The 15,474-nt window shown below is 45.8% G+C and overlaps 1 protein-coding gene across 6 annotated transcripts in view; it reads left to right on the top strand.

The window, feature by feature from the left end:
* The window catches only part of FRMD4A (FERM domain containing 4A), a 382,867-nt gene that overhangs the window by 324,092 nt on the left and 43,301 nt on the right, over window positions 1-15,474 (top strand). The window lies entirely within an intron of this gene.

Below are 15,474 nucleotides of genomic sequence, written 5' to 3'. Positions count from 1 at the left end.
GTGTGATTTTGAAGGATGTTAAGTTTCTCCCAAACTTGTCTGAGTGTCTGCAAAGAATTAATGGGCAAAAGTAGCTCTTAATTTATTAAATGGTGTGGTACGAGGGGGAAGAAAGCATCACTTAATCTTGAAACTTCCGCCTTTTTTTTTGTGTGGTTCATAAGACATAAATGGGAACTGAAGAACGGATCCTCTCAGGTGCTGGAGACCTTCCATCCTCACTGGCTACAGTGGGATTGAGGGTGCTCAGCCAACCCTTGATAATGTATTGTCAAGCCATAAATGATCTGAGAGAGGGAAGAAGGGACAGGAAAGCTTCTTCCACTTACTACAAAAAGAAAAATTGCATGGTTTTCCCAGGAGCAGCATTATATTTAATCAGCAACAATTTCACTAACTGAAGAGTTAATGACAAGCTAGCAGGGAAAGATGACTTTTATCACATGCCTTAAAAAAAAGGCATTAAAAAGTTTGTACCTGGTATCTGATCTGTTTAGAAACTTTATTTTGAAACTGTTCTCATTCAAGGCATGGCATGCATAGATCTGATCACAAAACTAGAGTTTGGTCAGTGATGACTAGCCATTCTGGTCTCTTTATTACTATTTTTTGTGAAGCTTTCAGTGCATCTGAAAACCGAGATTTGTCTCAGTCCTTCCAAATTGCCTTTGAGAAATCCAGCTCAGGAATGTCCTGTTCATTTGGGAGGAGGAAGGTTTTAATCCCGTGAGCTCATCCTACTTAGGTGGACCCATGTGTTCTGATTTTCCTACCTAGGATGCCATCTAAGATAAAAAAGCTCATCTCTGAGCACATGCCCTGCAGGTGGGCACGCACAGTCTGTTAGCAACAGTATTTGTTGTACTGCAAACCCATGGAGACATCAGGAGGCAAGGTTTCACGCTTGCTTGCAAGCTGCAGAACTGGATGATTTGGAGCAACCAGCAGCTCTTTTATGGACACAAATGCTTCCACGCTGAATTAATGTACTGCATTTCTCTTTGCATTGTCTCTGTGCCAAGGTCCTCCTTCCCTTTCTTTCACCTCCTCTGATCACATTCAAGTTGGACACTGCCTGGTGCTCACAGATAGCATCTTCTATTAAAACAAACTAGAATCAAGGTTTTGGTAGAAAACAGAACTGCTAAGGAGGCAGTAGGAAACAGGTGCCTTGATTAGCTTTTTATTCACTGAAGGCTATTAATGGGGCTTTTTATTCCTTGAAGGAAAGGATGAGGGGAGTAAGGAGGTCTTCACAGAGCATCTGTGCTCTAAGATACACATCTATCTGGGATCAATCATTACCTTCAGGGCAAGCCATACTCACTCATGACAGTTTAAACATGCCTAGGCTAGGTATTTGCACCCACATATCTCCATTAGTGCCAACCCCCCAGGGAAGACATGTCTTTAAAAGATGCCTTCAGAAGTCAGTCTTAGTAATAGAAACATTTCTTTGGAGGAAAATAATGCCCTGCCATGACAGGACTCAGCCATTCACAAGCTGTAGCAATTTTTATCATCAGCCCCAACGGGATAAGACGGTTGGTGAAGAGCATCAGAAGAAAGAAGAAAAGAGGTCAAGTATTCTGTGTGAGAGAAGACAGCTGTTTCCACTAGAAGAGTCAAGCCTCCTTTCTCAGCTTCTCTGCTTTCTCTTCTTCTCAGCCGCTCAGGGTGATCCGGTCTGTACTATTCATTTTAGAGCTTGATAGCATCTTGGCCAGCCTCTCTGTGTCCCCACTAGCCTACCTCTAGCTCTCACATTGCCTGTCAAATCAGGAGTATCTCCTACCCTTTTTCTGCAGTGTAACCTAAAAAATAGGGTGCCAGTTTTCTCTTTATTGGGAATTTTTTTTTTCTCTCAGCAAATTATGTATGAAATCCAGGAGACCCAAACCAATGGTACTGCCGTATGTATAAACCACTGAGAACGTCTGTGGCTTAGCAGAAGTGGTCATAAATCTGGGAGGGAAGGTTGAGTGGGAAGGGAGAGCAGGAATTTCCGGGCTAGAATTTGTCCATTGCCATAATCCAGCGACCACAGCAGTGAAAAGACAGCCTAGATGAGCATTTCTCTGTTACATGATGCTTGCAAACCCCATCTGTTGGCAGGGCTATTCCAAAATGTGCAACCTAAATCAGGGACAGGACTTGGACAGAGTGGCTGAGGCTTCGTTATTTCGCCATCATGTGCTTTTACCCTCTGTAGAGCAAGTAAAAAGACTTCTTACCCTACACAGGTGGTAAAACCCCTCTGGCGAGAGCAGCTCAACTCCCTCAGCAAGGTGTGATGTTTAATCCTCTGCTAATTAGATTGTAAAATTGCACTTGATAACCCTGGTATCTGGGAGCTTACCCTAGTATCTGATTCATTTCACTATACCAGCATGGGCTGGTTCAAGTCTTTGCTGTGCAAAGAGGAGGGGTAAACCTTACTGAACTTTCTGCAAGGTAAAATTAGGGGGGAAGGGGAAAAGAGATTATGTCTTTTCTGATCTTTATTCTTTTGTTCCTGCACATTGCCAATTCCAGAAACAAATTGAAAAATTACAATGGAAAAATAAACCTCCCTGGAAGAAACACAAGCAGAAAATTGTAGCAAGAAACCAGCTGAAACCAAGACATTTATATTAAATGCATATAAAAACCTTGCTTGTCTTATAAGGGAGATTGTAATGTTTTCCTATTATGTCATTCTAGATAGATTTCCATGCTTATGGTGTTTGCATGCAAAACTGCAACCCACACTAAGCAGCTGAGCCTATCTCAGGCGATCCCGTTAGCAGTCAGTCAAAACCACGTTTTTATTAAATTGCTGGAGTAAATCAGCCATGTGTCTCTAGAAAACTAACTAGGTTTGTCAGCAAGTTGGATGAGTCCGGAGAGAAGAATTGAGGCTGACACAGGGCGAGAACCTGATCTTACTTGCGCTATTCTCACTCGGGCGTAAGTCCTCCAGCATTACTGGGGATGCAGCTGAGATGGGTATCTGGCACCTAGTCCGAGGTGGTTCAGATGGGAATGCAGGGCTATTAAACTGGAATGGAGCTTGCGGTGGGCTGCAGAGTCTAAAGTGACTCTGTGCTTCTATTTTTATGTTCCCTCCTGCCTATGCTTGAATTCTGTGGAAGCCCTGAAGCTACCCAAAGCCATCACTTTGAGGCTTATCAGTCTTCTGTATGATCAGGGGCTAGCTCACAGACTCAGCAAGCCCTGCCAAAGGCTTCTTCTTGAATGTTACTTGTTCAAACCCAGATTTGGTCCGTATCAGTTATGATCTGACAGCCGTTCGTTCTTAGGTATTAAATAAATGCAAAAGTTTTGGTATACTTCACAAAACCTGTCACTGCAGCTGAACAAGAAGAAGGGAGCATCAAGTGTGGAAAGATGGCTGCTGTCCTGCTAACCATATGCTGAGGCATTCTGGAAGTTTAGTAGTGGCTTGCAGAACCTGTGTCATTTTTGTAGCAGCAGCACACAGCACCCACGATGGGCAAAATTCATCTCCCTCTATGTTAGCTTCTACAAACTCTTCCTTGTGAAGAGAAAAGGTCCTTCAAGGCTCAGTGTGCCTTGAAAAAGCACATCAAAAAGGAGTCAGTGTCCTGATGGGCTCTACCCATCTTAGGTCAGCACCATCCAATATTCATGATGAACCAAAGCGAATTCTTTGGAGCCAGGTGTTCAGATGGGATGTGCCAGCACCACTCCCACAAGCCACTGAGGCTGTAGTGACCAAACCCTTCGTTTTCAGAGAAGGGTCATTAGGAGTTCTTTTCTTGCATTGCAGAGTGATTGGAAAGAAAGAGCAATTTACTGCAGCCCCCCTGTGTGACTACATTGTCTGTGAGTGGTGTGTGTTCATTTTAACCAGCAGGTAGGGATGTAACTCCACTCCTTCCCAAGAGACCTGTACATGAAATAGAAGCGGCATAGCCTGGAGCTGAGACCCGCATGCCCAAGCAGTTGTAGTAGCACTATGCATGTCTCTCTTGTTCTAGTGAGAAATTCCCATTGATTTAAGAGCCCAAAGGCATCTTTTAGTGCACACAGTTTAACAGTTAGTAAACAATTAACTCCAAGCTGAAAAGTGAATGATTAACAAAGTCAGCCAAAGGACTTCATATGGCCAATGAACAGACAGAGAAACTGTTTAACTTATCACCAAAAATAAAATTACCTTAAAGGAGAGTCTGGTAGTGATTGGTTGCTTTGCAAGAAATGCCACTATTTAGTGTTATCCCATTTTCTTCCACAGAAGGCTAGCAGCAGTGAAACTTAAGGTGGGCCTTTTTTCTCAGGCTCATAAACTTTATCAGTGTTTGCATCTCTGATTGACTGAAGAGAACCCAAGGGGAAGAAAGAGTTTTGGAAACAAAATAATATGTGAGGCATCCCAAAATTCAGCTGTGAATGTAGCTTGACAAAGATTTTCCCTGTGACAGCCAAACATCAGTTTCTGCCATTTCTTCCCAGTGTTACCCTTTCTCTGAGAGGAAATGAAGCATGCTATGAAAATACTCTGTCCCTTGCCATAAGGTCTCCACAACGCTCTATGAATTCTCATTACAGAAGAATTTAATTTGTAGTATTGCTGTAAATCCAAAGGAATAGTAACAGATTGACTTCCCATTTAAACATGTGAAAACAAGAGCTGAGTTGGACCCGTCCTTCCAAGCAATACAAAGCACAAGTAAAATCAGTAGCTTTAAGTGTCTGATCAGAGAGAAATCTCCTGCTTGTCAACAGCCTAAGCAAAGTAATCAGCAAATTAATTGTGTCCAGAAAGTGAAAGATTGCTGTGTGATGTCACTTGGCCTTTTCCAAACAGCAAGAGATAGAGCGAACTTTCCCAATTCCAGAGGCAAAATGAGATATTTACACAGGAGAAGCAATAGCCTAATTAAGGACTCCTTTATTGCAGAACAAATAGAGATTCTCTCTGCTTTAGGGCATAATGAAGCATCGTCAAGTCAGTAATTGCATTGATGGAGTGGTTAAACTTGTGCTTCCTGTGGTGAAGGAATGACAGACCAGTAACTTAAAAAAACCCATAAAGTAGGGATTGATGTGAAATGTGTAGAAACTAGTGAACGATGGGGAGGAGGAAGCTGACAAATTGGTCTCTATCCTGACTGATCATAGAACATTGGGACAGTCAAAAAGGCAAAAGAAAGATTAAATTCAGATCAGTTAAAGGGAGTCCAATTCACTTGCATAACTCCTTGCCACATGATACAATAGAGATCAAGAGCATAGAAGGGTTAAAGACAGGACTAAAAGCGTGATCCTCCATTCAGAGTTATGACATTGAATTGGATGTTTTCAAACAGTATTTTGGGAGGGGTTATAAACCCTCATGTTCAAGGAGGGTGTTTGATTTGGGAGCAGGTTGGTTTCTGTTGTCAGAGACATGGAGCATGCGTAACACTCCTCTCACTGGCATGCCACTGAGCCACAGGGTGTATTCAGAAAGGGCTGGCCTTTCTCTAGAGCATCCAGAATCAAGTGGGGTCAGAGACAATGTATTGGACTCACGTCTAATTGGGCTCTTCTTGGAACAGCATCATTTCCCTAAGACTTTTGCAAATAGCTGCACTGCAGACAGGAATAAAGGATTTCAAATTTACAAATGATACAAGAGGAGCAGAAAACATTTCCAGGAAATACTGGTTTAAAAGCTATTGGAGTCCCAGTGGCGTTGCTGTAATAAATTATTCACTGTGATTAGCTGACTGTTAAGGACTACCTGCTGACTCCTTCTGCTCAGTGCTTTTATTTCTCTTCCCGTCGCTGATCCTTCATGCTTTTTGGATTATGGACTTGGCTGTAAACTGAACCAGTCTTCAGGTCATGGCAGGTTCAACTCATTTTATAGTGCAGTAATTCAGTCTTGCTTTAGTATTTGGAAATGTCAAGCACTGGAGGAGGGAGACATATATAAAGTGAGGTTCCTTACCATGCTCCTTCTTCTCATGGAGAGAGGTTGCTCACCTGATTTCCTTCCATACCAAAATGTAAGACCCAGACTTGTGACTATTGAAGAGCAGCCATAGTTTAAGAACTTCCCCTGCCGAAATGTCTTATTCCATCCCTGTTATGCAGGAGACCCTGTTCTCACTAGCACCTTTTTTGGTGCTGTTTGCCCTCGATTCGGGTTGTCTACTATCCAGCACCAGCCTCTTTCCCTTTCAGCACCCACCACTCCATGCCTTACCACTGTGTTTCACTGTGCCAAAAAACTGCCAAGAGCGTTGGGAGATGAATAAATCAGGTCAGAGCACATTGGGCTGGAAAGCAGGATTTTGTCCCTGACACTGAGGATTTCCATGGGATTTGGCTGGACATGCCACTGGGCTGTCATTCAGTGAACATTTCTTTTGGCAGCAGTACCAGCTGAAGCAGCCTTCACCACCCTCCTCCCCCATCATAGTCCTGCCACCACAGCTCATTTCCTCCCCTGGGCCCCTTCCTCAGTCGTGCTGGTATAATTGTGTGGCCGGGAAGCAAACTGCTCCAGAGAAGAGATCAGAACTCAGCATAATCCAGCCAAAAAAAGATGTCACTTTCAACCTCAGCCAGTTCCCAATCCCATTCACCATCTGGCCCACAACCAGTATTCAACAGCACAGCTGTAGGAGCTGGGTATGGGTGCAGGCTGCATAAATCACAGCAGCCACAGAAAGAAACTGCTATTAACCTACAGAATAACTTTGTTGGAGGGAGACAAGGGCTCTGTAGCTTGGAACAGGACAGAAGGAGTTTGGCTGCATGGAATTTGCCATGGTTGAACCAGAATGAATTAACAGTTAGGTACAAGTCATGATCGCCACTTTTTCTCTTATAAGCTGGTAAAAGTTTGCTTCAGTGTCTCTCCCAAACAGGGTTGATCTCAGACCTCTAAGTAGATTGTCTAGGCAAAGCAACTTGTTAAAATAATAGAATAGTCATGCTCAGTTGCCATTATCTAGGTAAATAAGTAGCTTGATCAACTGTAATGCTTGTAAACATTAATCCATAGTCCGAGGCACTGTTGTTTTATAAGGAAGCCAGCACTATTTTGGTGGTTTAGTGTATGTGTACTGTGGTGATGCTGTCAGGCATACAGTCCCCAGGGTTTTGTGCAAGAACTTACATTCACAAAGGCTACAGCTTGACGTCTCATCGACGGATCCAGCCAAGTCAAGCCCATGGCTACCATTAAATATAGTAGTCCCATCAAAGTAATTCTCCCTCACTCTAAATGCTTTGTCGTATTCACGTCTTAAAGGGTAATTCTCTATAAAAGCAGCAGCCAAGTCTTAAATGATTCTGCAGCACACAGCAGGAACTTCAGCAAGATGCAAAGACAAATCACTCTGACAGCACAAAGTGAAACAAATTGGACCTCAGTGCCCTGGCGTTAGGGTGGAGATCTGGAATGAGATTGAAACCTCCTCGAGCACTTGTGCTTGGCTCTGAAGCCGAACAGCCTCCCCGTGTGCCCCACCCTTCTCAAATACCGTCTCTTAGTTCACCAGGACTTGCTATTCCAGAGGCCTGGGAATTTTTATCACCAGATGAAGCCAGACAGGGGCTTACTTATTCAGTGGCTTTGAATATGAGGCATCTTTAAGTCAGTGGCCTGGACAGGAGGTGCAGAAGGTCAGGCATTGCAGCCCACGGCCGTGTACGTGGGATTGCTGCTGTTGTGGCACCCCATATGCAGACACCCTGCATCACAGGAGTATTTTTAGTCATACAACCTAATATGTCTGTGCATTGTCATAGCAGTGTGGGACGGGGATGGCAGTTCCTGTATTTTGTTCCAAGATAGATGTACTTTAGTCATGCCAACTAGAGAAGACAAAAGGATCCTTAGGAAAGAGAGTAGCAGGAATGGTTTGTAGGCAGCATAGATCATTCTAGGGTGCCACAGCTGATTTATAGGCTATAGGCTGGGCATCTTTTATCTAATACATAATATATTATGTCAGAAAGGAGAGATCTTCAATGCAGGAAGATCTAGTCACTTTGATTTGCCTGCAGAGGATAAAAGGGAGAAAATTTAACTTATAAGAATCAGGAAAAAAAGTTTTCTGTAAACATATTGATTTAGACAGACCCAGCATGGTGACAGCAATGCAATATCTAACAGTATCTACCAGATATATATGTGCAGCAAAGGTGGATTTGCTTGTATATAAAGTTGAAGCTTGATTTCCTAGTCTGTATACAGTTATAGACACAAATATCAAGTTGCATTATGTAGACAAATAATGCTTTGTCCAAACAGCGGCTCTTCCCTTTGTGATCTGATGCTTTGCTGTCTCTCTGAGCCAATAAACCACTTCTTTGAAATTTAATAGGGAATTGTGTCTCCATAATGGAAATGAATGCAGAGTGCTGATTATATAGATCTAGATGCAATTTCTGTTTGGTCAAGCCAGAAATGTTTGTTGGGGTGATGTGGTCCCATGAGAACAGCATACAGCAAAAAGGATCTCAAATTGGACCAGAAATTGTTTGTCTGTTTGGCAAAAAAAGAGTTCTGAAGCCTGAGGGGAAGAAGTAATTAGATAGTGAGCTGGGATTGCTGACAGACCACTGAAAGTCCCACTTAGCCAAGCCACTCGCTCATTCCATGGGGGAAGGGAGGACAGCAAGCCTCTGGGAAGATCATTGGTGGGGTTGTTTCCCACATCAAATCACACAGGAAACCTTTTATTTTTTTGTTTGGGGAAGTGAAAGGGAAAAAAAATACCCCAGACTAATAGAAATACAGGAATGAATGGAAGTGTGGCACGATGGTTACAGTGCAGTCGTATCCCCATCTCATGACCTGGGGGCACCCTCAGCAATGGGTCACACTAATTCACAGGTGACAGCCCACGGAAATCTCTTGGTAAATCTGCCCCTGAAACAAGAGTCCATTTGTTTGAGCTGAGATGGTGCTGTTCTGCCTGGACCAAATCCTTCCTCATTCACTCTAACTAGTTTGACAGAGGTATGATTGATGGGAGCAGGGTTGGCTTGAGGCAGAACACAAATCCATGCCCGGAAACCATGGCCCCACTGAAATCACTGGGACAAAACTGCCATTGACTTTGCTGGAGCTGTGATTTTCATAGAGTTTAAGGCCAAAAAGGGACCGCTCATAACCTCCACCCTGACCTCCTGCATAACAGCCCCTAGAATTTTCCTTGCTGGTTTGTTCAGTGGAGGGAATTACATTTCCAAGAAGGAATTTTTTTGTTATGTTTGTTTTGTCTTTAAACTGCAAAACAAAAAACTTGGGAGTTTGTAGCTGCACTCATGCAAGCTGTGAGAAAATACTGTCATTGTTTAGTTCCATTGTTCAGTACCAGTTTTAGTATCGGGATATCATCCAGGCTTGGCTCTTGCCCATAGCGTAGGCGAGGGAAGGGGTTGCATTTGGGCTGTTAAAAATGTGCCACGTTATTTCCCTGCCTTTCCTAGAAGTCTTTCAGAGCATCCAGTCTGGGTGGTAGTCCATGCATTTGGAGGGATGATTGTTCCTTCTGGATAGTATGATTTAACAAGGCATTAATCATCTAAGAAGCTGCAAGACTTGAAGGACTGGGAGATGCTGTATAGGTCAGTAAGTCCAACAGCAATTACAGTTGGTCATTTATTAGATGCTTAGAATCAAAGAAAAATACAGGTCAAAAAGGCCTCTGGACATCTGTAGCCCAACCTCCTGCTCAGCTTCAGAGTTCAATTAGGTTACTCATGGCCCTAGTGTCTGACCACCTTCGCTGATTGTGGGGTTGGGTTTTTTCATGTATCTAAGTCATAATTTCTCTTGCCACAACCTGTGTCCATTGCCTCTTATGCTTTCGCTGGGCACCTCTGAGAAAAGTCTGTCTCCATCTGTTGTGGTTTAACCCAGCCAGCAGCTAAAACAACCACACAGTCATTTGCTCACTCTTGCCTTCCCCGGTGGGATGGGGGAGAGAATAGAAAAGGAAAAAAAAAGTAAAACTGATGGGTTAAGATAAAGACAGTTTAATAGGACAGAAAAGGGAAATAGTAGTAGTAGGAAGAAGAAGAAGAAGAAGAAGAAGAAGAAGAAGAAGAAGAAGAAGAAGAAGAAGAAGAAGAAGAATATACAAAACAAGTGATGAACGGCACAATTTCTCACCACCCAGTGCCGATGCTCAGCTAGTTCCTGAGCTGCCTCACCTCCCAGCCAACCCCCTAGTTATATATAGAGAATGGCATCATATGGTATAGAATATCCCTTTGGCCAGCTTGGGTCAGCTGTCCTGGCTGTGTCCCCTCCCAGCTTCTTGGGCACTCCAACCTTCTCATTGGCAGGCTGGTATGAGAAGCTGAAAAGTCCTTGACTGCTTGGCAACAACTAAAATCATCAGTGTGTTATCAACAATATTCTCACACTAAATCCAAACCACAGCACTATACCAGCTGTTAGGAAGAAAATTAACTCTATCCCTGCCGAAACCAGAACACCATTTCCTTTGTAAATCCTCTTTAGGTCACCAAAGAGAGCAGACAAACAGCACGTAGATCCTCTGTAGACTTCTGCAGATGGTTTGACTCTGAACAGCCATCAAGTGCGATAGCTGAAACCCCTGAGAGCGTGCGCATCGCTGAGTAACCCCATTCTGCCTGTGCCCCGTCTCAGTGCTTCAGGGGAAGATACACACACAGAAAATGGCAAGAAAATGAGACACCAAATACCTGGACATTTATATCGGGTTCTTAATAGACCCAATGCAAAACAGTTCACGCTGTGTCCCCACAGGGTCGTCCAGCCACAGTGCACACTGCCCAGTTCAGTGCCAAGCCCAGCTCTTCTGGGCACAGCAGGCAAAAGACAGTCTCAGGGACACAGTACCCCAACCCCAGAATAGTGAAGCCTGAGAATTGCTCCAAAAGGTACTATTTGGGCATGTTTCTCTAGGAACCATAATCTAGAGAGCACTGTGCACCAAACACCAGTGCTGCCCTGCTCTCTGTCCTGTGCCTGAGCTGCTTGACACAGAAATGAACAACAGCCTCATTACTGCCAGGCGTTCCCAAATGTCTGGCATGGTCCCTCCACGGGATACTCAGGCCGAGCACAAAGGGACGGAGCATGGCCCAGTGCCTAGCTGGGCCCTCACCTCAGCTCCCCACACCTCAGCGAAGTCTAGGTCACCCAGGACATGAGTGACCAAGCCAGAAACACTCCCCTATGTTTCATTCACAAAACACCCTCACTTCTTTATCAGGAGCCTCTGGCATTGTTCAAATGCTCTTACACTGACCCTACCTCCTGCTGTGTGCAAACTCCACGGCACTGGCCCCACAGTCAATAAAAATGGTAAAAACTTTCTTCAGACTCACATGGCTGAAACGGATGCAGATCCCTGGGCCTTCTCCAGGCTCAGCTTAATTAGGGAGCAGCCAGCAAACCACAAGTGTGCTCACAAAAGAAGCTTGCATCTGAAGGGCTTTGACTGCAGCTCTTTGTAACTAGTCACAAACATCTGGTGCCTGGCAAGCTTGCCTGTCTCTTGGAAGGGGTTTCCAATGAGAAAATTCCTGTAGCTTGCACCTGAATTCTCCGCAGCACACCATGCAGCTCTCGGATCTCTCCCCTGGCTCCTCTTCTAGGCTGCCAGCTTTGCAGAAAAGCCATTTCTGGCACTGGCTTCCCCACCCACCCCAATGCATTTTAAACAGTACACATGGTCCAACAGGGAACAATTATTCCCTTGAATGTTTGTGGGTTGATAAGCAGTCTTGCAAATTTAAGTGATAGTGTTGGTTCCAGTTTTATTGGCACAATCAGAGCCCATAGTGGGGACAGTCCCCCCTAGAGGAATAAGGGTAATTCTTTTCTCCTCTTTTAGTGGTCCCTTTCCCTTTCACGTGCACACATGAGTGTGCAGCTGTGCTCAAAAGCCGGTCTCGGAGAGACTTCCTTAAGTATCTGTTGAAGATTAAGTGATCTCATGTGCAGCCTGTAATGATGGCCACTACCAAAAATTGTTCCCATCTGAAGCTGCCCAGTGCTGCATGATCCGAAATGGGCTGCTGACCTCAGAAGAGATCCCAGTGGGCAAACCACCACATCACAGAAACTCAGCCCACCACAAGCACCACTAATTGTCCCCTTGTCTGAGGGCTCTGAGTGAAGGCAGCTACTAAAGGGCAGGGGAACCGTGCGCTCAGCTTGTATTACCAAATGACTTTCTCCTAAGGCTCATTTCCAGCATGTTTGGGGAGATGCTGTCCCAGTCCCTGCTGTACGGTACCTTTTGTCTGGCAAAAGTCACTATGCCCCTAATACAACTCCAGTAAAGCCAATATGAATTGTCCCACCCACAAGGGCAGGCATTGGATTCAGTCCTGCAAATCAACCAAAGACAATCGTAAGCCAAATAACCCAAAACTAGACCCAGACTCAGTGTAGGAAGAGGCAAAACTGCCATGAACATGGATGCTTTGACTCAAATTAGCCCCAAAACCAGCATGCATCTGTTGTCACTGTGTTTCTGCAAGACCGTTGAAATTACAACCAGCTCCCTGCTGTGGCTTGTATTCCCCAGTGAAGGTTGCAAGCACCAGCACGGTAAAAGGATCTTGATGGGTAAAAATTATGCTTCCATTTAAGAAGACCCACTAATGGCACCTTGTGCATCTGTCACTGAATTAACAACATCAATTTGAAAGCGTACATAAGCTGGGCAATTGGTGAAGGGAACAGCTTGCTTACATTAGGAGGTCTGGCTGAAGGGAGACCTTAGGCTTTGTTTCTGCTGGGGGGTTGTGATCGGCTAACAGGAAAGCGGATACTTTCTTGTGGGTATTCACATTTTTGCAGATTGGAGTCCTTATGTATAGGAAGGGTGAGACCTCTCAGATCAATGTGGGCAAAAGGAGTGGGAGGCTGCAGAATAATATTTGGGGAGCAAAGGGAGAGCAGTTACAGCAACGGTAAAACTCACATGTATGTTCTGGAGAGTAGGGCTATGGAAAAAGAGACAAACTCAGGTTGTGGGGTCACTTTCACCCCCCTCCCTTCCAAGAGTCTGGATTTGCCTCCTTCCACACCCTGCCAAGAAAAACAAAGAAACTAAATACAAAAATGCAGCGATCTGGGGAGCTGCTCCAGTGCCCAAAATGTAGGTGTCTAATGCTGTTTTAAGCACTGCTGGGGATCCAAGACATCTGCTTGGGGTTCGCAGATACGGCACCAGACCTACGGCAGGCTCCCTCCCTCCTGGGGCAGCAGCCAGGGGCCAGGCAGGGTACCTCGAGGCATGGAAAATGGCACTCGACGCCTACGTTTTGGGCATCTGAACAGCTCCCCCAGAGCCCTGTGTGTTTGGACAGTTGGAGTTAATCATCGAAGGGAAACGGAGCTGCAGTTAACGAACTCAGCACTGTGAGGTTTGGTAGCAGAGAGGATAAAATAGGAAAGGATTGGAGCGCAGGGCACAGTCCGGCAGAGTCCGAGGGAGGAGGATGGGGAGGAGAAGACTGTCCAAGGAGAGCAGCTGCCAATAGCTCAGAAAAAGATTTCAAATTCCTTCTGTGCCACGCCGAAGATTAGTCATAAATGACAACAGGGGACCCGAGGACAGAGGGATATTTTCTGAAGGGTGTGATCTGCTGGTTTTTTAGACTCTTATGTGTTCCACATGTCTGAGCGCCTCCCAAACACGTCCGCTGCACATGCCGTGCGGCATGGCCACGTTATCCTCCCCGCCTTGCGGACGGGCATCTGGAAGCACAGAGGGATGTTTTCGGCAGCCCACACGGCAGTCTCAGGCTTGACCCAAGTTGTTGTCAGTGGGAGTTTAGGCCCCGTACTTCCTTTCTATGCCTTTGAAGCCAGGCTACAGCTTGCGGGGTGCTTGCAGGGGAGACAGACTTCAAGTTCAGACCTCAGCTCCCAGATTAACCCTTTCACCTCACATCTGTCCTCCCTCAGTGGGTAGAATAGTGGGTATTTCTGTGCTTCATTTGGTGATTACACCTTTTATACAGTGATTAGTTTCTCCAGTGGAGAAATAAAATAATCCTCTTATGGACAGTGTAACCCAGCCCTTCAGGTTTCCCGTCTCTCCTGGCCCCCTTCCTCCCCTACCCTCCTGCAATGCAGACAGTCCCAGAGTACGGGGCTCAGTGCCCTCCGAACACAATCCTTCCTTCCAAACACCCCATTACACAAAGAAAAAAAAAAAAACAAAACAAACAAACCAAAACAGAACAAACACTCTTGGTTGGAAACTTTTACAAACACAAATAATTTAAATTTTGCTGCCCCTTAAGTATTAAGGAGAAAATGTTTGGGTCCCTGCAGTGGCTTGTTTTATTTGCTAGATTTCACCTCCACCAGCAGCTTAATCAGTACAAATCAAATTACACCTCCTGTTTACTTATCTCCAGAGCGCTGACACTGGCAAGCGGCTTATCTCGGCATGGCAGGAGCCAGCGCCTTCCTTGGGGGCAGGACAGGAACTCCACAGAAGCTGCTTGTAGTGCGAGAGGGAGTATAAATCAGGGAATGCTCTGCTGGCTCTGCTCCCCAGCAGTGAGGTTACTTGCTATGGGCAGCACGGGGAAGACAAAGTGCGAGATGCGCATGGGGTGGAGGCTGCCTCCTCCCTGTGGATTAGCAGCCTGGAAGCCAGGGTTTGCGTTTTGGCTTACTCATTTGTAAAGAGGAGGCGGTGGTGGACCTGTCCGCGGCGGTGACGGCGCAGTGGTTTGCAGAGCTGACACGGTGTTTTGCAGTCACCGCGTCCTTCGTGCTGCTTCTGAGGTCAGTCCTCCCTCCTCCCTGGGAGATGAGGGTTTTTTCATGGCAGAGGTGTGGGGTACAGGGACCATGTAAGCACATCCCACTGCGCAGAAGCACATACACTCAGCGAGCAGGCAGAGCCCCTGTGCCCCGAGCTGAGGGGCAAGGGCACCCAGCCGGCACCCAAGAGACCTGCATTTTACTCCCATGACTGCTTCGTGCCTCAGTTTCACCCCTTGGTGATAGCGTTTGCTTTGTCTGCATGCTGCTTTGAGACGCCCCGATGGAGCAGCCTGTAAAACAGAGGCAGGAATATGACTTGCTTATTGCTGTGTTTGGCATTGCCGGGAGCACGCTGGAGCCCTGGGCACTGCCAACACGAGTCTGCCAGCACCTGGGATAGATAAACCGACTCTGCTCGGCTTATGCTCATGCGAGCTTTATGTCGATTGTGGGGGTAAAAGCAAAGCTGGATACTGCACGTCACCGGCACGGTGCAAGCCGCCTCCGTGGGGGTCTCCCCTACTCAGGCAGGCCACCTTCACCCCTCTAAGGTCTGCGCTGCACACCTCGCCCGAGGGAAAGGCTGTTGTGTCAGGGCCGATACACACCCGCTGCGCACCCTCGAAGGAAAAGAAGCGCCTGAATCCCGGTTTTGCCGTGGCTTGCATGTGTTTAAATTGTATTTCGCCCTGCAAAGTGAAACTGGC

Source organism: Grus americana, chromosome 1, assembly GCF_028858705.1.
Source record: "Grus americana isolate bGruAme1 chromosome 1, bGruAme1.mat, whole genome shotgun sequence".
Lineage (NCBI taxonomy): Eukaryota > Metazoa > Chordata > Aves > Gruiformes > Gruidae > Grus > Grus americana.
Note: the sequence above shows the minus strand (reverse complement) of the source record. Positions and strands in the feature narration are given on the sequence as shown.